Genomic DNA, 24,003 nt, shown 5'->3' with positions numbered 1-24,003 from the left:
TGTGCACACTGTACCTTCCTTAGGCACCTATGCTGCCATCACTTTGTCTGGGTTGCTGTCATCCACTCAGGAACCCTAACTGAATTGCAGAGTAACATCTGTCCACGCTAACGGCATACTTTGGCTTCACGTTGCACAACCATCTCTCTGTGCTTTCAAATCAAAGGAGCAGAAACTTTTCTTCGACCATCCCCAGTCCCACTCTAGTGGACACCTCCTTCACGTCCCCTCTTTGGAATGTCATCACCAAGTACTTTGTGTATACTCTTTGGTGGAAACAAAGGTGAAATTTCTCTTAACTATTTCAAGAGGCTTTGTATATTCATGCATACACCCAGACACAGACACACACATGGAGAAAGAAGGCGAAGGGGAGGCATAATTACTACAGAATGGCTTTGGTGTACAGCCTGGGAATTGGGACTTTTCAAAGCTTGGCAAGTGATTCTAATATGCATCCAAGGTAAAGAATCACTGTGTATTTTTTGTACCAATTTAAAAAGTGCTTTACTTAGTTCCCTCTCCTCAACTTCACTCTAGCTAGAAGCCACAGGCATATTATCCATATCCTGTAAATAAGGTAACAGAAACTCAGTAAACTTAAGTGATAACCCATGTGCACACAACTCTGTGAGTCATTAGACAGTTGATCCTTGGACAACATGAGTTTGAACTGCATGGATCTACTCATGGTTTATTTTCAATAGTAATTCTCTATACAGCGGTATTTTCTATACAGCAGTATTTTCTATACAGCAGTATAGGATCCATGGATGGCTGAATCCCTGGATGCGGAACTGTGAGTATGGAGGGCTGACTGTTAAGTTATACTTGGATGTTCCACTATGCAGAGGGTAGGCGCTATTAACACTGGCATTGTTAAGTGTCAGCTGTATTCTTCTGATTCTAAATCCCATATCCTTTTCACAATTCTATGTGGTAAAAATTCCTGTTGTTTTACAGGTGGAAGTAACATCTCCTTAACTAAGCGAGGACCACACCTTACGCTCTTTTATAATTCTCAAAGTTCTTGCAAAGGGAATGGAAGTTAATGATCACATCTTTATGCAAGACTCTGTTGTGCATTTTATGTACAGTACATAAAGAAGCTGTTCTCCTAAGGCTTTCAGTGAGCAAATGACACAAAGCTGCCTGTAAGGAAGCCAAGCTACCCTCATGCTGAGGCTTCCACAGGAACGCGGTTATTGCCACTAGATATGAGCTCACTTATTTTCGAACAAAAGAAACTCGGACTTTTCTGATGCACCATCCCCTAGGCTTCTACCAGCTTGTACGGGAGCTATTGGCTGGGACCTCCTGATGCTGTCAATGATGGATTGATCCTCAACTTTTGCTTTATGAGAATTTTAGAACATTACCACTTTCATAGCTTGGCTATAGGGCTTTAGGGGGAGTCCTGGCTGGAGAATGGTTCTCTAAGTACAAAATTTCACCTTTATTTTTTTCCATTAGCTTAATGGAAAACAGCCCCCCTCCCTCCCCATTTCCCCACCTTAGGGGTGCTACTAGGGCCATATATCCATTCACTCACCAAGGAATTTTGATTTTCTCAGTAAAAAAAGGTCTTTGTTTTGAGGCTATTAATTAGAGCAGTATTTGTAAAACCACCAGCATCATCCAGTATGGTGGGCAGCTTCTAAGATGGCCCCAAAGACCTCATCACCTTGATGAAGGCCCTTGTATGAGCCCTTCCTCTTGAATATAGGCTGGACTTAGGGACTTACTTCTAATGAATGACTTTGGCAGAATGGAATGTCATTTCCAAGATTAGGTAAAGGTTGTCGCTTCCATTTGAGGGTGCCTCTCATGGACTCCTTGCTCTGGAAGAAGTCAGATGATGTACTGTGAATAGGGCCATGGAGAATCTCATGTGGCAAGAAACTGATGTCTCCAAGTCAACAGGCAGCATGGATCTGAGGCCTGTCAACAGCTACCTTAGTGAGTGTGGAAGCAAGACATCTTGCAGTCTGGCCTTGAGCTGAACACAGCCCCTTGCAAGAGACCATGAACCCAAGCTTAATCAGCTGGTTTTACAGCAATAGGTAGTAACTTGCTAGACCTGCAGACTTTTAAGCCCCATATTATCCAGCAATTCCACTACTGGGCATATATCCTGAGAAAACAATTCAAAAAGACACATGTATCTCACCGTTCATTGCAGAACTATTTACAGTAGCCAGGACATGGAAGCAATGTAGATGTTCACTGACTGATGAATGGATAAAAAAGTTGTGAGGTATATATATATATATATATATATATATATATATATATATACACACACACACACACACACACACACATTGCTGCTGCTGCTGCTAAGTCACTTCAGTCGTGTCTGACTCTGTGCGACCCCATAGACGGCAGCCCATCAGGCTCCGCCGTCCCTGGGATTCTCCAGGCAAGAACACTGGAGTGGGTTGCCATTTCCTTCTCCAATGCATGAAAATGAAAAGTGAAAGTGAAGTCACTCAGTCGTGTCCGACTCTTAGTAACCCCATGGACTGCAGCCTACCAGGCTCCTCCGTCCATGAGATTTTCCAGGCAAGAGTACTGGAGTGGGTTGCCATTGCCTTCTCCAATACACACACACAGACATATATATATGCAATGGAATATTATGCAGCCATTAAAAGGAACAAATCTGAGTCAGTTCTAGTGAGGTGGATGAACCCAAAGTGTGTTATACAGAGTGAAGTAAGTCAGAAAAAGAAAAAGAAATATTGTATATTAATGTGTATATATGGAATCTAGAAAAATTGTACTGATGAACTTACTTTCAGGGAAGGAATAGAGACCCAGATGTAGAGAATGGATTTGTGGACACAGTCGGGGAAGGAAAGGGTGGAACAAATTGAGAGAATAGCATTGACATATATACACTACCATATACAAAATGGATAGGTAGTGGGAAGCTGCTGTGTAACTCAGGGGGATCAGCCTAGTGCTCTATGATGACCTAGAGGGGTAAGATGGATGGGGAGTGAGAAAAGCAGATAAATGTATACTTATTTCTGATTCACATTGCTGTACAGCAGAAACCAATACAAGCAATTATCCTCCAATTAAAAATGCATTATAATATAACTAAGGAGATAAAATACTTATTCACTGAAAATTATAGACTTTGATGAACAAAATCAAAGAAGATAAATGTCACAAGTAAATGTTAAGATGCTTTATGATCATGGATTAGAAGAACTAGTATTGTTAAAATGGCCATACCACTTACAGCAATCTACAGTTTCAATGCAATACCTATCAAAATTCCAATAACATTTTCCACAGAAATAGCACAAACAATCCTAAACTTTGTATGGAATCCCAAAAGATTCCAAATAGGCAAAGCAATTCTTTGCGAACGAAGAACAAAGCTGGAGGTATTGTGCTTCTTAATTTCAAACTATATAATGAAGTACTCTAATCAAAACAGTAGTGACATAAACGCAGACATATAGATCAGTGTAACAGAAAAAACCCAGAAATAAACTCACTCATATATAATCAACTAATTTATGACAGAGAGGCCAAGAATATATGATGGTGCCAAGAATATATGATGAAGAGGACAGTTTTCAATAAAGGGTGCTGGGAACTAGACATCCACATGCAAAAGATTATCTTTTACCATACACAAAAATCAACCCTAAATGGATTAAAGGCTTGAATGTGCAACCTGAAACCATAAAATTCCTGGAAGAAAACACAGGCAGTAAACTTCTTACATTGGGTATAGTGAAGAATTTTTTGGATTTGACACCAAAAAACAAAGGAACAAAAGCAAAAATTTACAAATGGGATTACATCAAACAGTAAAGTTTCTGCACAACAAAGGAAACCTTCAACAATACGAAAAGGCAACAGTACTCAATGTGAGAAAGTATTTGCAAATAATATAGCCAATAAGGGGTTAATATCTAAAGTATATTAATATATAGAGCTTACACAGCTCAAAAACAAAAAACAAACAAAACCCATCAGAATTCAATTAAAAAGCAGATGGGGGCAGGAGTGTGTGAATACACATTTTTCCAAAGAAACCATAGAAATGGCCAATAGGAACATGAAAAGACACTCAACAGGCCTAATTATCAGGGAAATGAACATCCACACCACAAGGAGATATCATCTCACACCTGCTAGAATCATCAAAAAGACAAAAAATACCAAGTGTTGGCGAGTATGAGGAGAAAAGAGAACCCATGTGCAATGTTGGTAGAAATGTAAACTTGTACAGCCACTATAGAAAACAGTATAGAAGTTCCTCAAAATATTAAAAGTAGAACTACCATCTGATCCAGAAATTCCACCTTTGGATATTCAAAGAAAATGAAATCAGTAATTGAAAAGACACATATGCACCACAGTGTTCAACTGCAGAGTTATTTGCAATAGCTAAGATACCAAGGTGTTATTGATAGATGAATGGATAAAGAAAATGTATATATACAATGGAATATTATTCAGTTTTAAGATAGAATGAAATCTTGCCATTTGTGACAACATAGATGGTCCTCGAGTACATTAGGCTGCTTTCAAAGTAAGTCAGAAGTAGAAAGATTTATGATTTATTTTATGATCTCACTTATATGTGGAATCTAAAAACAAAAGCTCATAGATACAGAGAAAAGACTGGTGGTAGCCAGAAGTAGGGGATGAGAAGGTGCATGAAAGGATTGAAGGGAGTTAGAAGGTACAAACTTCAAGTTATAAAATAGTTAAGTCTTGTGGATGTAATATGGTGTCCTTGTTGTTCAGTCAGTAAGTTGTGTCTGACTCTATACCACTTGATGGACTGTAGCACACAAGGCTCCTCTTTACTTCACTATCTTCCAGAGTTTGCTCAAGTTTATGTCCATTGAGTTGGTGATGCTATCTAAGCATTTCATCCTCTGCCACACCCTTCTCCTTTTGTCGTCAATCTTTCCCAGCAACAGGGTCTTTTCCAATGAGTTGACTCTTTGCATCAGGTGGTCTAAGTACTGGAGCTTCAGGTTCAGCAACAGACCTTCCAATGAATAGTCAGGATTGATTTCCTTTAGGATTGACTGGTTTGATATCCTTGCAGTCTGAGGGACTCTCAATAGTCTTCTCCAGTATCACAATTTGAGAACATCCCTTCTTTGACACTCAGCATTCTTTATTGTCCAACTCTCACTTCTGCACATGACTACTGAAAAAAAAACCATACCTTTGACTATGTGTACATTTGTTAGCAAAGTGATGTCTCTGCTTTTTAATCTGCTGTCTTAGGTTTGTCATAGCTTTCCTTCCAAGGAGCAAGCATCTTTTAATTTCATGGCTGCAGTCACTATCTGCAGTGATTTCAGAACCCAAGAAAAGAAAATCTGTCACTGTTTCCACTATCCCCCCTTCTATTTGTCATGAAATGATGGGACCAGATGACATGATCTTAGTATTTTTAGTAATGAATTTCAAGCTAGCTTTTTCACTTTCCTCTGTTATCCTCATCAAGATGCTCCTTAGTTTCTCTTCACTTTTTGCCCTTTGAGTGGTATCATATGCATATTTGATGCTGTTTATATTTCTCCTGGCAATATTAATTCCACCTTGTGATTCATCCAACCCAGCACTTTGCATGATGCACTCTGCATAGAAGTTAAATTAGCAGGGTGACAATGTACTCATTGTAGTCCTTTCCCAATTTTGAACCAGTTAATTGTACCATGTCTGGTTCTAACTGTTGCTACTTGACCCACATACAGGTTTCTCAGAAGGTAGGTAAGGTGGACTGGTATTCCCATTTCTTTAAGAACTTTCCAGTTTTTTGTGATCCACACAGCCAAAGGCCTTAGTGTAGTCAATGAAGCAGAAGTAGATGTTTTCCTAGAACTGTCTTCCTTTCTCCAGATCCAACGAATGTCAGCAATTTGATCTCTGGTTCCTCTGCCTCTTTCAAACACAGCTTATAAATCTTGAAGTTCTCAAATATGTACTGCTGAAGCCTAGCTTGAAGGATTTTGAGCATGGCCTTCCTATAATAGCATGTGAAAGGCGTACAAATGTATGATAGTTTGAACACTCTTTGACATTGACCTTCTTTGGTATTGCAATGAAAACTGACATTGCCCAATCCTGTGGCCATCGCTGAATTTCCAAATTTGCTGACATATTGAGTGCAGCACTTTAACAGCATTGTCTTTTAGGATTTTAAATAAGTCAGCTGGAATTCTGTCACCTCCACTAGCTTTGTTTGAAGTAATGCTTCCAATGGCCCACTTGACTTCCTAAGGCCACTTGACTTCACACTCTAGGATGTCCACCTCTAGGAGTGACCACACCATTGTGGTTATCTGAGTCATTAAGACCTTTCTTGTATAGTTCTGTGTATTATTACCACTGCTTCTTAATCTCTTTTGCTTTTGTTAGGTCCTTACCATTTCTGCCCTTTGTCATGTCAATCTTTGCATGAAATGTTCCCTTGATAGCTCCAATTTTCTTGAAGAGATCTCTAGTCTTTCCCATTCTATAGTTTTCCTCTATTTCTTTGCATCATTCATTTAAGAAGGCCTTATTATCTCTCCTTGTTATTCTCTGGAACTCTGCATTCAGTTGGGTATATCTTTCCCTTTCTTTCTTGCCTTTCACTTCTCTTCTTTCCTCAGATATTTGTAAAGCCTCCTGAGACAATTGCTTTATCTTGTTGCATTTCATTTTCTTTGGGAAGGTTTTGGTCACTGCCTCCGGTACAAGTTACAAACCTTTGTCCATAGTTCTTCAGGCACTCTGTCTATAAGATCTAATCCCTTGAATCTATCCATCATCTCCACTGTATCAAATAAGAGATTTGATTTAGATCTTACCTGAATGGCACAGTGGTTTTCCCTACTTGCTGCTGCTGCTGCTAAGTCGCTTCAGTTGTGTCCGACTCTGTGCGACCCCATAGATGGCAGCCCAGCAGGCTCCATCGCCCCTGGGATTCTCCAGGCAAGAACACTGGAGTGAGTTGCCATTTCCTTTCCCTACTTACTTCAATTTAAGTCTGAATTTTACAATAAGGAGCTCATGAACTGAGCTACAGTCAGTTCCAGGTCTTGTTTTTACTGACTATATAGAGCTGGTCCATCTTTGGCTGCAAAGAACATAATCAATCTGATTTTGGTATTGTCCATCTGGTGATGACTATGTGTAGAGTCGTGTCTTAGGTTGGAAAAAGGTGTTTGCTATGACCAGCGTGTTCTTTTGACAAAGCTCTGTTAGCCTTTGCCCTGCTTCATTTTGTACTCTAATGCCAAACTTGCCTCTTATTCTGGATATCTCTTGACTTCCTACTTTTGCATTCCAATCCCCTTTGATGGAAAGGACATCTTTTTTTGGTTTTAGTTCTAGAAGATGTTGTACTTCATAGAACCTGTCAATTTCAGGTTTTTCAGCATCAGTGATTGAGGTATAGACTTGGATTACTGTGATGTTTAATAGTTTGCCTTAGAAATGAAATGAGATCATTCTGTCATTTTTGAGATTGCACCTAAGTACTACGCTTTGAATTCTTTTGTTGATTATGAGGTCTATTCAACTTATTCTAAATGATTCTTGCTTACAGTAATAGATATAATGATCATCTGATTTAATGATTCACCCATTCCTGTCCATTTTAGTTTACTGATTCCTAAGATGTTGATGTTCAATCTTGTTGTCTCCTGATTGACCAGGTTCAATTTACCTTGTTTCATGGAATATTTCAGGTTCTTATGCAGTATTGTTTTTAACAGCACTGGACTTTCCCCACCAGCCATATCCACAGCTGAGCATCATTTTCCCTTTGGCCCAGCCACTTCATTCTTACTGGAGCTTTTGGTAATTTCCCTCTACTCTTCCCCAGTACCATACTGGACACCTTCCAACTTGGGGGACTCATCTTCATGTGTCATTTTTTTCTTTTGCATTTTCATACTGTTCAAAAGGTTTTCCAGGAAAGAATATTTGAGTGGGTAGCCATTTCCTTCTCCAGTGGACCCTGTTTTGTCAGAACTATTCACTATGACCCATTCATCTCGGGTGGCTCTGCATGGCATGGCTTATCGCTTCATTGGGTTATGCAAGCCCCTTCACCATGAGAAGGCTGTGATCCATGGGAGGGAGGCATGTACTATACACCATGGCAATTACAGTTAACACTGTATTGCATATTTGAAAGTTGCTAAGAGAGTAAATTTTAAAAGTTCTAATGACAAGAAAAAGAATTCTGGCTGGGACTTCCCTAGTGGTCCAGTAGTTAAGAATCTGCCTTGCCATGCAGGAGACATGGATTGATTTCTTGTTGGGGAACTAAGATCCCACATGCTACAGAGCAACTAAATTTGTGTACTGCAACTACTGACCCGCGCACCACAAATAGAGTCTGTGTGCCTCAATGAAAAAGATCCTGCATGATGCAACAAAGATACTATATGCTGCGATTAAGTCCAGATGCAGCCAAATAAATAATATTAAAAAATAAAATATATAATGGCTTAGAATTTCCCAAATGTGATGAGAGATTTTGATAACCTAATTCATGAAACTTACAGGTCACCAAACAAAATCTAGTTAAACAGAACCTCTCCAAGATACATTATAATACAACTGTCAAAAATCAAACACAAAGAGAGAATCTTAAAATAAGAGAAAATAAGCTTGTAACTTACAAGGGAATCTCATAGGGCTACTAGTAGATTTCTCAGCAGAATTTTTGAAGGCCAGAAAAGAGTGGGATGATATATTCAAAGTGTTGAAAGTAAAAATCTGCCAACCAAGAATACTCTATCCAGTAAAGTTATCCTTCAGAAATAAAGGAGAGATAAAGACTTCCAGAAAAACAAAAGCTGAGGGAATTGATCACTACTAGACCTACCTTATAAGAAATGTAGAAAGGAATTTCACAAGCTTAAATGAAAGTATACTAATTACTAACATGAAAACATGAAAATGTACAACACACTAGTACATTTTAACTGGTAAAGTTATAGTCAAATTAAGAATACTTTAATACTGGAATATGGTGGTGTATTAATTATTTAAATCAAATATAAAAGTTAAAGGACAAGAGTATTAAAAAAACTAGAAGTAAATTATGGCATCAAAAACATAAAGAGGCAGGGAATGAAAGGGTAGAGGTTTTGTATATGATTTAAGCTGTTATTAGCACAGAGGAAAATCTAAGCCTCTTGTTAACCTCAGAGCAAAAACCTACAGTAGATGTAAAAAAGGTAAAGAGAAGGGAATCAAAGCATACCATTATGGAAAATCATCCATTCACAAAGAAAGGCAGAAAGTAATAAAGGAGCTACCAAACACCCATGAAGCAATTAACAAAATAGGATTAATAAGTATCAGTAGATACTCTAAATAGAAATAGATTAAATTCTCTAATCAAGAGTCAGAAAGTGGTTGAACAGATCAAAAAAGAAAGAAATTTTTGCTGCTTATAAGAGACCCAATCAGATTTAGGGTCACATAGGCTCAGAGAAAAGGGATGAAAAAATATGTTCCATGTATATAGAAATCAGAAGACAGCAGAGTAGCTATACTTATATCAGACAAAATAAAGTTAAAAATTGTAATGAGGTAAAGATAATTTTATAATGATAAAGAGCTCAATTCATGAAGAAGATATAATAGTCATAAATATAAATACACCAACACTGGAGTATCTAAGTATATTAAAGCAATATCAGAAAAATGTATCAGAGGGCAAAGCAGACAATAATACAATAATTGTAGAAGATTCCAATATCCCACTTAAAACAATGGATAGGACATCCAGAAAATCAATAAGAAAATGTTGGATCTGAACTATACTTTTAGACCAAATGGACCAAACAAACATATTCATAACATTTCATATAACAGCGGCAGAATACACATTGCTCTCAAGTACACATAGAACATTCTTCAGGATAGATCATATGATAAATCAAAGAAAAAAAATCTTAGCAAATTTAAGAAAATTGAAATAGTACCAGATATATTTCTAGACAGTAGTATGACTAGAAATCAATAACAGAAGAAAAACTGGAAAGTTCACAAATACGTGGAAATTGAATGACACAGTCCTGAACAATCAGTGAGTCAAAGAAGAAATAAAAAATGAAATAAAGATATATTGAATGAAATGAAAATGGAAACATAATACTCCAAAACCTAGGGGGTGCAGCAAGAGCAGTTCTTAGAGGGAAATTTACAATTATAAATGTCTACAGTAAGAAAAAAAAATCTCAAATAAGCAACTTAATTTCATATTTTAAGGAAACAGAAAAAGAAGAATAACGAATTGAGCCTGAGTTATCAGAAGGAAAGAAACAACAAAAATCAGAGCAGAAACAAATGAAATGGAGACCAGAAAAACAATAGAAAAGACAAGGAAACTAAGTGTTGATTTTTAGAAAAGATAAACAAAATTGACAATCCTTTAGCTAGACTAACTAGGATAAAAAGAGCAAAGGCTCAAGTAAAATCAGAAATGAAAGAGTTGACATTACAGGTGATACCATAGAAATAAAAAGGATCATCAGAGACCACTATTGACAGCTATATGCAACTGAATTGAATATACCTAGAGAAAATGGATAAATTCCTAGAATCAGACAATCCACCAACACTGAATCATGAAGAAATAGAAAATCTGAGCAGACCAAGTCGTGTATTTTACAACATAAAAGAGCTCAGGACCAGATGGTCTCAGCAGTGAATTCTCAGTTCAGTTCAGTGGCTCAGTTGTGTCTGACTCTTTGTGACCCCCATGGACTGCAGCAAGCCAAACTTCCTTGTCCACTATTAACTCCTGGAGTTTGCTCAAACTCACGTTCATTGAGTTGGTGAATTCGACCAAACATTTAAAGAAGAACTAATGCAAATTCTTCTTAAACTTTTCAAAAAATTGAAGAGAGAACACTTACAAATTCACTTTACAAGACCAGCATTACCCTGATATACTTCAACAAAGAAATTTATCTAAATAACTACATGTAGAAAAATGAAATTGGACCCCATCTTACACTACTCACAAAATTAACTTGAAGTGAATTAAGCACATAAACATGAGACTGAATATAGTAAAGCCTCTAGAAAAAAAGGAAGAAGCTCCTTGACATTGGTCTTGGCAATGATTTTTGGACATCACACCAAAAGGATAAGCAACAAAAGTAAAAGTCAGCAAGTGGGCTACATCAAATGAAAAAGCTTTTCACAGTAAAAACAAATAAAAAACCCAATCAACTAAATGATAAGGCAATCCACAAAATAGTAGAAAATATTTGCAAACCATATATTGGAAAAGACATTAATATCCAAAATATATAAAGAACTCATACAACTCAGTAACAAAAGAACCAAACAATTTAATTGAAAAATGGGCAAAGAAACTGAATTCATATTTTTTTCCAAAGAAGACATACAAGTGGACAACAGGTACATGAGGAAATGCTCAACATTACTAATCATCAGGGAACTATAAATCAAAACCACAATGAGATATAACCTCCCACCTATTAGAATAGCTCTCATCAGGAAGATAAGTATTGGTGAGGATGTGAAGAAAAGGGATCCTTGTGCACTACTGATGGGAATGTAAATTTGTTCAGCTACTACGAAATATAATACAAAGGTTGACCACAGAATTAAAAATAAAACTACTCCAAGATTCATCAATCCCATTTCTGGGTATATAGCCAAAGGGAATGGTAATAGGATATCAATGAGTTGTCTGCACTACCATATTCAAGACAGCATTATTCATAATAGTCTATTTAGGCATCCCTCAATGAATGAATGGATGAAGAAGATGTGTTATATATTTCAGTTATGAGAAAGGACAACCTGCCATTTCCAACAACACAGATGGACCTTGAGTGCAATATGTTGAGATAAATGAGACAGAGAAATACAAACACTGTACGATATCATTTATATGTGAGATCTAAAAAGCTGAATTTGTAGAATCAGAGAGTAGAATAGTGGTTACCAGGGGCTGAGGGGCAGGGTAATCTTGGAGATTTTGTGTAAGGATATAAACTTGCAACTAGAATATGAACAAGTCCTGGAGATCTAATACACAGCATAGTGATTGTAGTCAGCAATACTGTATTATAAATTGCAAAGTTGCTAAGGGATTAGTTCTTAAATGTTATCACAACTAAAAGAAATGAAAATTAGGTGACATGATAGAGATGCTAGTTAACAGTGGTAATCATATTGTAATATAAAATGCAATCTATAATATACAATTCTGTCAAACCAACATGTTGTACACGTTAAACTTATACACGTTGTAAGTCCAATATATTTCATAAAAAGAACTCTCAAAACGCCACTGTAAAAATCAACAATTCAGTTAGAGAATGAGCAAAAATATGGACATTTCACCTAAGAAGAAACATAGGTATGGCAAATTCTATAGACTGAATATTTGTGTCCCCCCAAATTAATATGTTGAAATCCTAACCTCCTAAGGTGATGATATAAGCCATAGGGGCCTTTGGAGTTAATTTGGCCATGAGGTCAGAGCCCTCTTGAGTGGGATTGCTGCTGCTGCTGCTGCTAACTCGCTTCAGTCGTGTCCGACTCTGTGCGACCCCATAGACGGCAGCCCACCAGGCTCCCCGTCCCTGGGGTTCTCCCAGCAAGAATACTGGAGTGAGTGGGATTAGTGCCCATTGAAGTCCCAGAGAGCTCCCTTCCTCCTGCCCTGTGCTGTTACAGTGAAAAGGGCCACCTAGGAAGAGAGCTCTCAGCAGACACTGAGTCTGCTAACACCTCAATCTTGGATTTCCTGGCCTCCAGGACTGTGAGAAATAAATTTCTGTCATTTTATAAGCTGGAGCCTATGATGTTTTGTTATGGCAGCCTGAGCTATATGAAAAAAGCACATGAAAAAAGCTCAACAGCACTAGCCCTCGTGGAATGTTGTCAGAGTCATGAGATCACGACATGATTATCAGTACAGGTAAAGTGAAAAACATTAAACATTTCAAGTGTTGGCAAGGATGCAGAAAACCAGGCCTCTTACATATGGTAAACTGGTACAGCCATGCTGGAAAAAAATTGACACTTAAAAAAAACTAAACGTACGCATATCATGCAACTCAGCAGTCACACTGATGGGGCATTTATCCCAGAGGAATGAACACCTTTGCTTACCAAAAAGCCTCTTCAAAAATCTTCATGGGAGCTTTATTTGTGACAGCCTCAAGCTGGAAGTGACCCAAATATCCTTCAACAGGGAATTGATTAAGGAAAATATGGTAAAGTCATTCAATGGAATAATAATCAGCAGTAAAAAGGAATGGATACACACAACTCAACAGAAATCACTGGATTTATGCTGAGTGAAAAAAGCAAACCTCAGACGGTAATATTTTTGAAATGACAAAAGAGAACGGAGATCAGATTAGTGGTTGAAAGTGGTTATGGAAAGGGAGGGAAGTTTTGACTGCAAAGGAGTGCAGTCTGAGCCTGATGGAATAGTATATGGCTGGTGGTAGTTGTCCCATGAATCTACACATGTGATAAAATGGTACAGAGGTACATACACACATGTTCTTTCAGTGTCAGTTCCTGGCTTTGATGTTGTTCTATAGTGATATAGCATATTACTTTTGGGGAACTGGGTAAAGGGAACACTGAGCCTCTCTGTATTAAATTTCAGCTTCCTGTGATCTATAAATATTTTAAAATGAAAGTTTAAAAAAGAACAAGAGGGAGTAAGAAAAAGCAATTGTAGTTAAACATATTAACAAAACTGAATCAAAATAAGAATATAAAATATCAGCAACAATATCAAACCAAAACCAAGAATTATAAGATTATAATGCTCATTATTCATGGAGATTAGGAGAAATATAAAAAGCTGCCAAAAACATTACCAGGAAGGCAATCTGGAATCTATTAAATTCTTATAATCATCAGCAATCCCACTACTAAGCTTCTGTTTACTAAAATGTATCAATCTGTATGGTTATATATAAAATGGGTTTTTCTAAATCAGTATTTGTCATTGCCAGTAATTGGAAACAAAATGTGTCATTATCCATAGGTGAAATGAGCAAATTTTGATACACATATCACGGAATAGTAAAGTCACTCAGTCTTGTCTGATTCTTTGCAACCCCATGGACTGTAACCTACCAGGCTCCTCTATCCATGGGATTTTCCAGGCAAGAATACTGGAGTGGGTTGCCATTTCCTTCTCCAGGGGATCTTCCTGACCCAGGGATCGAACCCAGGTCTCCAGCATTGCAGATAGACACCTTACCATCTGAGCCACCAGGGAAAGTGAGATTATACCATGGAATATTATGCAGCTATTACTTAGAATTACAAGTACTGTGGAGATACTTCCATGAATGTGAATGTTATTAGGTGGTAAACGTAAGACACAGGAAAGGCATCTAAGGTGTTTGTACAGGTGTGTATGCATGTACACACATGTATGCATCTGTTTGTGATTATAATACCTTGGAGAAAATATAGAATGCAATTCACTAGCTTGTAAGCTCATGTTAATGGAGGCCACTGTGCAGTGATGCTGAGGTGGGAGGACAGCAGGGAGGTCATCTGTGATAACACAACACAAATGAGATCCCGTTTAAAACAAATTGTATTTGTGGCTTTGTTAGAGCGTGTTTGTATGAAAGGAAGAACGAAATGATGGCCACCAAAGTGTTAGGATGACTACCAGAAAACTGTACAATTACAGGGCTTTAAAAAAATTATTATTGAGGAGTGAGGAAAGGGTAGGGACTGCATGGGGTGGACGAGGATGGGAACTAGACCTTTGGCGTGTTTACAATACAGCTGTGCATTCTTGATGGCTCAGCCACTGCCACCAGTGCAGCTGTCTGCTTTGGGAAGTGACGGCAACAAGAGCAGGGAGAATCTTTAAGAGCTGCCTCGCATTGTGACATGTCTGATCCCTTGCTGCAGTCCCTACAGCATGAACAAGAGATCAAACCCTGAGCCTTTGGAGTGGGAGCACTGACTCCAAGACCCTAGACTAACAGAGAACTAACCCTAGGGAGTATCAAATACTGAGAACTCACACAAAGGAAACCACTTGAATACAAGACCAGGCATCACCCAACCACCAATGGCACCCTGTGCAGGACACCTCATCTAAACAACGAACTAAATAAAAATACAAACCCAATCATCAGCAGACAGGAGTACCACCTCACTCAGCCTTGCCCATTAGAGGAAAAACAAACAAACAAAAACTCAGCACAAATCTCACTGTATGTGAAGCTCACACAAACTACTGGACCAACCTTAGGAAGGCAGAGAAACCAAAAGGAAGAAAGAATTCAATCTTCTTCAAGGAAACAATTCAACTTTCCTTGAACCCTGGGAAAAGGAGACCTCAAACACTTAACTTAAAAAAAAAAAAGAAAAGAAAAGGCAGAGAAATACTGCACAAATAAAGGAACAAACTAGAAACACAGAAGTCCAAATAAATGAAAAGGAAAAAGGAAAATTACCTGAAAAAGAATTCAGAATAATGATAGTAAAGATGATCAAAAACCTTGAAAATAAAATGGAGAAAATGCAAGAATGAATTAACAAAGACTAAGCATACAGAGACAAACAACACAATTACTGAAATTAAAAATACTCTAGAAGGAAACAAGAGCAGAATATCTGAAGCAGAAGAATGAATCAGTAAGCCGGAAGATAAAATAGTGGAAATAACTTTTGAAGAGCAGAATAAAGTAAAAAGAATGAAAAGAGCTGAGGACAATCTCAGAGACCTCTGGGACCATATCAAACGCATCAATATTTGAATTATAGGGGTCCCAGAAGAAGAAGAGAAGAAGAAATAGTATGAGAAAATTTTTGAAGAGATTATAGTTTAAAATTTCCCCAACATGGAAAAGGAAATAGTCGGTCAAGTCCAAGAGGCACAAAGAGTCCCATACAGGATAAACCCAAGGAGAAACACACCAAGACACATACTAATCAAACTAACAAAGACCAAAGACAAAGAAATAACATTAAAAGCAGCAAGGGAGAAGCAACAAGCACCATACAAGGGAAACCCCATAGACTTAACAGCTGATCTTTCAGCAGAAACTCTGCAGGTCAGAAGGGAATGGCAGGATATATTTAAAGTAATGAAAGGGAAAAATCTACAACCAAGATTACTGTACCCAGCATGGATCTCATTCAAAATTGATGGAAAGATAAAAAGCTTTTTGGACAACCAAAAGTTAAGATAATTCAGTACCACCAAACCAGCTTTACAATAAATGTTGAAGGGAAACATTTAGTCAAGAAATACAACAGAAGAAAAAAGATCTACAAAATCAACCCCAAACAGTTAGAAAATAGCAACAGGAACATATCTATCAATAATTACTTTAAATGTAAATGGACTAAATGCTCCAACCAAAAGACACAGACTGTCTAGATGGATACAAAAACAAGACCCATATATATGCTGTCTACAAGAAACCTATTTCAGACCTAAAGACACATAAAGACTGAAAGTGAGAGGATGGAAAAATATATTCCATGCAAATGGGAAGCAAAAGAAAGCTGGAGTAGCAATCCTCATATCAGACAAAATAGACCTTAAAATAAAGAAGACTACAAGAGATAAAGAAGGACACTACATAATGATCAAGGGATCAATCCAAGAGGAAGACATAACAATTGCAAATACCTATGCACCCAACATAGGAGCATTCCAATACATAAGACAAACACAGACATAAAAGGAGAAATTGACAGTAACACAATAAGAGTAGGAGACTTTAACACCCCACTCACACCAATGGATAGATCATCAAAACAGAAAATTAATAAGGAAACACAAGTCTTAAATGATACATTAGACAAGATGGAGCTCATTGATATCTTCATGACATTCCATCCAAATGCAGAAGAATACACCTTCTTCTCAAGTGCACATGGAACATTCTCCAGGATAGACCACATCTTGGGTCACAAATCAAACCTCAGTAAATTTAAGAAAATTGAAATTGTATCAAGCATCTTCTCTGACCACAATGCTAAGAGACTAGATATCAATTATAAGAAAAAAACTATAACAAACAGAAACACATGGAGATTAAACAGTATATTTTTAAATAACCAACAGTTTACTGAAGAAAAAGGGAAATAAAAAAAATTTCTAGAAACAAATGACAATGAAAACATGACAAATCAAAAGCTATGGGATGCAGCAAAAGCAGGTCTAAGAGGGAAGTCTACAGCAATACAATCCTACCTCAAGAAACAAGAAAAGCATCTAAAAGACAACCTAACCTTACACCTAAAGCAACTGGAAAATGAAGAAGAAAAAAAAAAAACACCAAAATTAGAAGAAGGAAAGAAATCATAAAGATCTGAGCAGAAAAAATGAAAAAGAAATGACAGAAACAACAGTAAAGATTAATAAAACTAAAAGCTGGTTCTTTGAGAAGATAAACAAAATTAACAAACCCTTAGCCAGACTCATCAAGAAAAAAAGAGAGAAGAATCAAATAAACAAAATTAGAAATGGAAAAGGAGAGGTTACAAAAGACAATGCAGAAATACAAAGGACTATGAGACTATTATGAACAACTATATGACAATAAAATAGATAACCTGGAAGAAATGGACAGATTCTTTGAAAGTTCAATCTTCCAAGACTGAACCAGGAAGAAATAGAAATTATGAAAAACCCAATTACAAGCACTGAAATTGAAGCTGTGATCAAAAATCTCCCCAAAAAACAAAAGCCCAGAACCAGATGGCTTCACAGGAGAATTCTATCAAACATTTAGAGAAGTGCTAATGCCTATCCTTCTAAAACTCTTTCAAAAAATTGCAGAGGAAGGAACACTTCCAAATTCATTCCACGAGGCCACCATCACCCTGATACCAAAACGAGACAAATACAACACAAAAAAAGAACACTACAAGCCAATATCACTGATGAACATAGATGCAAAAATCCTCAACAAAATTTTAGCAAACAGAATTCAGCAACACACCAAACACCATGACCAAGTTGGGTTTATTCCAGGGATGCAAGGATTCTTTAATATACATAAATCAAACAATGTGATACACCAGATTAACAAATTGAAAGAGAAAAACCATATGATCATCTCAATAGATTCAGAAAAAGGTTTTAACAAAATCAGCCCTTATTTATTATTAAAACTCTTCAAAAAATGGGCATATAAGTAACCTACCTCAACATAGTAAAGGCCATATATGATAAGCCTACAGCAAACATTAGTCTCAATGGTGAAAAACTGAAAGCATTCCCCCTAAGATCAGGAACAAGACAAGGGTGTCCGCTTTCGCCACTATTATTCAACATAGTTCTGGAAGTCCTAGCCACAGCAATCAGAGAAGGAAAAGAAATAAAAGGAATCCAGATCGGAAAAGAAGAAGTAAATCTCTCACTGTTTGCAGATGACATGATAGTGTACATGAAGTGAAGTGAAGTGAAGTTGATCAGTCGTGTCTGACTCTTTGCAACCCCATGGACTGTAGCCTACCAGGCTCCTTAGTCCACAGAATTTTCCAGGCAAGAGTACTGGAGTGGGTTGCCATTTCCTTCTCCAGGGAATCTTCCCAACCCAAGGATCGAACCCAGGTCTCCCGCACTGCAGGCAGATGCTTTACCATCTGAGCCAACAGGGAAGCCATAAAAAGCAAAAAAAATAAAGTCTGTCACTGTTTCCACTGTTTCTCCATCTATTTGCCATGAAGATCTTTGCAACTCCATGGACAGTATAGTCCATGGAATTCTCCAGGTCAGAATACCGGAGTGGGTAGCCTTTCCCTTCTCCAGGGGATCTTCCCAACCCAGGGATCGAACCCAGGTCTCCCACATTGCAGGTAGATTCTTTTTCAGCTGAGCCACAAGGGGAGCCCATAGTGTACATAGAAAACCCTAAAAATAGTATCAGAAAATTACTAGAGCTAATTAGTGAATTTAGCAAAGTTGCAGGACACAAAATCAATATACAGAAATCACTTGCATTTCTATATACTAACAATGAAAAGCCAGAAAGAACAACTAAGGAATCAATCCTATTCAGCATTGCAAGAAAAAGAATTAAACATCTAGGAATAATCTTACCTAAAGAGATGAAAGGAATGTACAGAGAAAATTAAAATACACTAATGAAAGAAATCAAAGATGACATAAACAGATGGAGAGATATTCCATGTTCCTGAGTAGGAAGAATCAATATTGTGAAAATGACTATACAATCAAATGCAGTCTACAGATTCAATGCAATCCCTATCAAATTATCAATGGCATTTTTCACAGAACTAGAACAAAAAATTTCACAATTCATATGAAAACACAAAAGATCCCGACTAGCCAAAGCAGTCTTGAGAAAGAAGAATGGAGCTGGAGGAATCAACCTTCCTGGCTTCAGGTTATACTACAAAGCTGCAGTCAACAAGGCAGTATGGTACTGGTACAAACACAGAAATATAGACCAATGGAACAAGATAGAGAGCCCAGAGATAAACCCATGCACCTATGGGTACCTTATTTTTGACAAAGGAGGCAAGAATATACAATGGGGCAAAGATAGCCTCTTCAAAAAGTGGTGCTGGGAAAACTGGACAGCGACATGCAAAAGAATGAAATTAGGACACTTCCTAACACCATACACAAAGATAAACTCAAAATGAATTAAAGACCTAAAGGTAAGACCAGAAACTATAAAACTCTTAGAGGAAAACATAGGCAGAACACCTGATGACATAAATCAAAGCAAGATGCTCTATGACCCACCTCCTAAAGTAATGGAAATAAAAACAAAAGTAAACAAGTGGGACCTGATTAAACGTAAAAGCGTTTGCACAGCAAAGGAAACTGTAAGGTGAAAAGACATCCTCAGAACGGGAGAAAATAATAGCAAATGAAACAATTGAGAAAGGAGTAATTTCCAAAATATACAAGCAGCTCATACAACTCAATACCAGAAAAACAAACAACCCAATCAAAAAGTGGGAAAAAGACCTAAATAGACATTTCTCCAAAGAAGACATATAGATGGATAACAAACACATGAAAAGATCAACATTGCTCATTATTAGATAAATGCAAATCAAAACTACAATGAGATATCACCTCACACTGGTCAGAATAGCCCTCATCAAAAAGTCTACAAACAATAAACGCTGGACAGGGTGTGGACAAAAAAGACACACTTGCACTGTTGCTGGAAATGTAAATTGATAGAGCCAGTATGGAAGACGGTATAGAGAGTCCTTAAAAAATTAGGAATAAAATGACCGTATGACACAGCAATTCCACTCCTAGGCATATACCTTGAGAAAACCAAAATTGAAAGAGACACATGTATCCCAATGTTCATTGCAGCACTATTTACAATAGCTAGAACATGGAAGCAACCTAGATGTCCACTGACAGATGAATGGATAAAGAACTTGTGGCACATATATACACAATGGAATATTACTAAGCCATAAAAAGGAACGCATTTGAGTCAGTTTTGATGAGGTGGATGAACTTAGAACCTATTATACAGAGTGAAGGGAGTTAGAAAGAGAAATATAAATACCATATTTGCCACAGGACTGGAAAAGGTCAGTTTTCATTCCAATCCCAAAGAAAGGCAATGCCAAAGAATGCTCAAACTACTGCACAGTTGCACTCATCTCACATGCTAGTAAAGTAATGCTCAAAATTCTTCAAGCCAGGCTTCAGCAATACATGAACCGTGAACTTCCTGATGTTCGAGCTGGTTTTAGAAAAGGCACAGGAACCAGAGATCAAACTGCCAACATCCGCTGGATCATGGAAGAAGCAAGAGAGTTCCAGAAAAACATCTATTTCTGCTTTATTGACTATGCCAAAGCCTTTGACTGTGTGGATCACAATCAACTGTGGAAAATTCTGAAAGAGATGGGAATACCAGACCACCTGATCTGCCTCCTGAGAAAACTACATGTAGGTCAGGAAGCAACAGTTAGAATTGGACATGGAACAACAGACTGGTTCCAAATAGGAAAAGGAGTATGTCAAGGCTGTATATTGTCACCCTGCTTATTTAACTTCTATGCAGAGCACATCATGAGAAATGCTGGGCTGGAAGAAGCACAAGCTGGAATCAAGATTGCCAGGAGAAATATCAATAACCTCAGATAGGCAGATGACACCACCCTTATGGCAGAAAGTGAAGAGGAACTAAAAAGCCTCTTGATGAAAGTGAAAGTGGAGAGTGAAAAAGTTGGCTTAAAGCTCAACATTCAGAAAACTAAGATCATGGCATCTGGTCCCATCACTTTATGGGAAATAGATGGGGAAACAGTGGAAACAGTGTCAGACTTTACTTTTTGGGCTCCCAAATCACTGCAGATGGTGACTGCAGCCATGAAATTAAAAGACGCTTACTCCTTGGAAGGAAAGTTATGACCAACCTAGACAGCATATTGAAAAGCAGAGACATTACTTTGCCAACAAAGGTCCGTCTAGTCAAGGCTACAGTTTTTCCAGTGGTCATGTATGGATGTGAGAGTTGGACTGTGAAGAAAGCTGAGCGCCGAAGAATTGATGTTTTTGAACTGTGGTGTTGGAGAAGACTCCTGAGAGTCCCTTGGACTGCAAGGAGATCCGACCAGTCCATTATAAAGGAGATAAGTCCTGGGTGTTCTTTGGAAGGACTGATGCTAAAGCTGAAACTCCAATACTTTGGCCACCTCATGTGAAGAGCTGACTCACTGAAAAAGACTCTGATGATGGGCTGGATTGGGGGCAGGAGGAGAAGGGGACAACAGAGGATGAGATGGCTAGATGGCATCACCAACTCGATGGACAAGAGTCTGGGTAAACTCTGGGAGTTGGTGATGGACAGGGAGGCCTGGCGTGCTGCAATTCATAGGGTTGCAAAGAGTCGGACACAACTGAGTGACTGAACTGAACTGAACTGAACTGATCACATTTATACGGAATCTAGAAAAATGGTACTGAAGAATTTATTTACAGGGCAGCAATGGAGAAACAGACATAGAGAATAGACTTATGGGTATGGGGAGAGGGGAGGAGAGGGTGAGATATATGGAAACAGTAACATGGAATCTTACATTACCATACATAAAATAGATAGCCAACGGGAATTTGCTGTATGGCTCAGGAAACCCAAACAAGAGCTCTGTATCAACCTAGAGGGGTGGGATGGGGAGAGAGATGGGAGAAAGATGGGAAAGAGTTTCAAAAGGGAGGGGATATATGTATACCTATGGCTGATTCATGTTGAGGTTTGACTAAAAACAGCAAAACTCTGTAAAGCAATTATCCTTCAATAAAAAATTAATAAATTTAAAAAATTATTATTGAAGTATAGTTGGTTTACAATATTGTGTTAATTTCAGCAAAGTGATTCAGTTTTTATATATATATATATATGTATATACTCAGATTATTTGTATTATGGGTTATTACAAGATATTGAATACAATTCCCTGTGCTACAGAGTAAATCCTTGTTTATTTTATGCACAGTAGTTTGTATCTGTTAATCTCAAGCTCCTAATTTATCCTTCCCCAAATCCCTTTCCACTTTTGTAATAATAAATCTGTTTTCCATGCCTGTTTTATGCATAATCATTTGTATCATTTTGAGATTATACATATAAGTGACCATATAGTACTTTCCTTTCTCTGACTTACTTCAGTTAGTATGATATTCTCAAGGTCCATTCATGACCATCCATCAAATGGCAATATTTCATTTCTTATGGCTGAGTAATATTCCACTGTATATCTGTACCATATCTTTTTAAAACAATTATCTGTTGATGGGCCCTTGGCCTGTTTTCATGTTTTGGCTGTTATAAATAGTGCTGCTATGAACACAGGGGTTCATGTACCTTTTCAAATTAGAGTTTTCTCCAGATATGTGCCCAAGAGTAGGGTTGCTATATTGTATGACAGCTCTATTTTTGTTTTTTTTGTTTTTTTTTTTTTAAGAAATCTCCTTACTGTTTTTCACAGTGGCTATACCAATTTACATTACCACCAATAGTATACAGAGGTTCCCCTTTTCCCACACCCCTCCAGCCTTTATTATTGATGATGACCATTCTGACTGGTGTGAAGTGATACCTCATTGTGGTTTTGATCTGCATTTCTCAATAATTAGTGATGTTGAGCATTTTTCATGTGTCTGTTGGCCATCTGTATGTTTTCTTGCGAGGAATATCTGTTTAGGTCTTCTGCCCATTTTTTGATTGGGTTGTTTGTTTCTTTGATTTTAAGTTGTATGAGCTGTTTGTATACTCTAACTATTAACCTACAGGGAATTTTTTATGTTATCTATATTTTTATGTATTGCTGCAATTCTTTATAAGGAGCATGTATAATTAATATGATCAAAAAAGCTTTTTTTAACCACAAAATAAAATTAGAGAACAATGGAAAAATTCAATAGGAGTGCTGGCAATAAACGAGTAAAATCTCTCCAAAAAATTAATAAAACAAAGATGAAGAGAGAATGTAGAAATATGAAGACTATTAGAGCCCTATCAAGAAGTTACAATGTCTAACAGGAGTTCCAGGGGAAAAGAAGAGAAGGAAATTATCAAGTAAATAATACATATCTTTTTTCCCAACAGTAAAGGTTGAGTGTCTAGACTGAAGGGTACAATGAATGTTGAGCTCAGTGGATAAAAAGAAACTCACATCCAGGATTATCACTAAGATATTTCAGAACAACAGGGATAAAAGAAGAACTCTGAAAAACTAAGTTAAAAATAAAAACCCAAGCCATACACAAATGCCATGGTCCTTCTCACCAGCAACATTCGGTGGTAGATCACAGTGAAGAAATGTCTTCAAGTTTTTTTTACTTTTTAAAAAAATTTAGTTCTTACTCCCTTTTTATTTTATCTTTTGGCTTGCCACATGGCATGTGGGATCTTAGTTCCTCAACCAAGAACTGAATCCACAGCCTCTTCATTGGAAACTCTTAACCACTGGACTTTCAGAGAAGTTTTTGAAGGG

General features: G+C 37.4%; 1 protein-coding gene across 2 annotated transcripts in view; it reads right to left on the bottom strand.

The window, feature by feature from the left end:
• ARHGEF4 (Rho guanine nucleotide exchange factor 4) overlaps positions 1-24,003 on the bottom strand; it is a 330,100-nt gene that overhangs the window by 150,790 nt on the left and 155,307 nt on the right. The window lies entirely within an intron of this gene.

The sequence above is a fragment of the Bos javanicus genome, chromosome 2, assembly GCF_032452875.1.
Source record: "Bos javanicus breed banteng chromosome 2, ARS-OSU_banteng_1.0, whole genome shotgun sequence".
NCBI lineage: Eukaryota > Metazoa > Chordata > Mammalia > Artiodactyla > Bovidae > Bos > Bos javanicus.
The sequence above is the reverse complement of the archived record's forward strand: the minus strand, read 5'-3'. Positions and strand labels throughout refer to the sequence as shown.